The sequence below is a fragment of the Cebus imitator genome, unplaced genomic scaffold, assembly GCF_001604975.1.
Source record: "Cebus imitator isolate Cc_AM_T3 unplaced genomic scaffold, Cebus_imitator-1.0 Scaffold69, whole genome shotgun sequence".
NCBI lineage: Eukaryota > Metazoa > Chordata > Mammalia > Primates > Cebidae > Cebus > Cebus imitator.
Genome location: NW_016107384.1, coordinates 1,697,354 through 1,699,767, shown reverse-complemented (window position 1 = coordinate 1,699,767; position 2,414 = coordinate 1,697,354).

Sequence of the window (2,414 nt, the reverse complement as noted above, 5' to 3'; positions counted from 1 at the left end):
AAAAAAAAAAAAAAAAAAAGAAAAGAAAAAAGAAAATCTAATTGGGATTCACACACTAAAATATCACTGTTAATAGTATTTTTAAATTTTGAAATAATTATATATTCACAGTAAGTTGAAAAATTAATACAAAGAGATTCTCTGTACCCTTCACCTAGTTTCTCCTAATGGTCAGGTCTTACATAATTATAGTGCAGTATCAGTTGTAAATTTTTTATTGAGACAGGTGATTTTCATATTCTTTCCCTTATATTTTAACATATGTCCCTCACTCTTTTTGTGAATTTTTACTGAATAATGTATATTCAGAAAAGTGGACCAGTCATAACTGTACAACTCAATGAATTTCCATGAAGTAAATATACCTGTGTGATAATCCAGCTCAAGAAACAAAAAATCACTACCACCCCATTAGACTGCCTTATACTACCATCTTTTAAGAATGAATTACACATTGTGTACTCTGTATCTGCCTTCTTTATTTAATTTAATTTTATTAATTTTTATTTATTTTTTTGAGATGGAATCTTGCTCTGTCAGCCAGGCTGGAGTGTAATGGCACGATCTTGGCTCACTGCAACCTCTGCCTCCCTGTTCAAATGATTCTCCTGCCTCAGCCTCCCGAGTAGCTGAGACTACAGGCATGTGCCACCATGCCCAGCTATTTTTGTATTTTTAGTAGAGACAGGGTTTCACCATGTTGGCCAGGCTGGTCTCAAACTCCTGACCTCAGGTAATCCACCCACCTCGGCCTCCCAGAGTGCTAGGATTACAGGTGTGAGCCACCATGCCCGGCCTATATTTGGCTTCTTTTCAACATTATGTTTGTGAAGTTAATCTGTGTTGTTTTATATAATTACAGTTCACTTATCTTTTACGAGCTTAAATCTCTTTACAATAAAATTGTAAGAGAATTGTAAAAAAGTTTAAGCTCATGATATGCTATAAACTATACCATTTGATGTGTTTTGACATGTGTACACCTATATCAGTACCACAAGCAAGATCATGAATATATCTATTTCCTCAAAATATTCCATGAATTTTTTTTTTAAACGGAGTCTTGCTCTGTCACCCAGGCTGGAGTGCAGTGGTGTGATCTCGGTCACTGCAACCTCTGCCCCTCGGGTTCAAGCGATTCTCCTACCTCAGACTCTTGAGTAGCTGGAACTACAGGCGTGTGCCACCGTGCCTGGCTAATTTTTTTGTATTTTTAGTAGAGACAGGGTTTCACCGTGTTTTAGATTGATGGTCTCAATCTCCTGACCTCATTATCCACCCATCTCGGCCTCCCAAAGTTCTGGGTCCATGAATTTTTAAAACTAAAAATGGGACCTGGAAAAAGTGAACATCTTAGGGCCATAATGACCTCTGGACCCCTTGCAGAAGGTTGAAATAGGTAATATTTATTTTGGTCTATTTAAGAAGACTTTAATGAGAAAAGTTTTATTATATATGTTCTATTTTTTAAATTAGTCAAAATTTGCACACACAAACTGAACCAATTTTTGGATTAACCCCAATAAGTACAATAATAGTGTTTAGAGAGTTACAGATAAAAGAATATTTGCTATATCAATCTTTTTTAACATGGCGTTTTTTTACTTTGCAGAATACTTTTGTTATAATGTGCAGTTCTTCCATCTCCTGACTTACATCATCATAGTGATGCATAGTTGAGGAATTATAAGAACAGAAGCGTCAAAAGACTATAAAGTCAGAACAACCTGATTTTTGACAAGGAAGGAAAATATATTCTGGCATACTTAAAATTAGTGCCAGGAACAAGTCCAAGTGGATTTTCATAGGTGATTTGAGAGTACTTAAGGAAAAGACATGATCATTTAGAGCCAGCCTGTTTGCCAAAAAACAGGCTAAGCCACACTAACTTTATTTTTCAGATAAGATTAGTATATTGGTAGTCTGGAAAATGCCATACAAAGAATGTGAAACATGAAATCCTTGTGGGCCAAATGAAAAAATGTGGACCAGATTATGATGCAGTTAGACCTTGGTTGACTGACTTTGACCCACAAAAGCAGATAAATGTTCCCTTAGACTGAGGCTTTTGGTTACATTGCAAGGTTCTATCATGGGCTCTATTACATTTAATATTTTAGTAATTATTTGGATTGAAATCACATAACTTTAAATTCGTAGATCACATGTAGTTGTTAAGTATTATTAATGTATTCATTGACACTAAAGAATGTCGAGGTGCTGTGGTTCACGCCTATAATCCCAGCACTTGGGAGGCTAAGGTGGGCAGATCACAAGGTCAGGAGATCGAGACCGTCATAGCCAACATGGTAAAACCCTGTCTCTACTAAAAATACAAAAAAAAAAAAAAAAAAAAAAAAAAAAAAAAAAAAAAAAAACTAAAAAAAAAAAAAAAAAAAAAAAAAAAAAAAAAA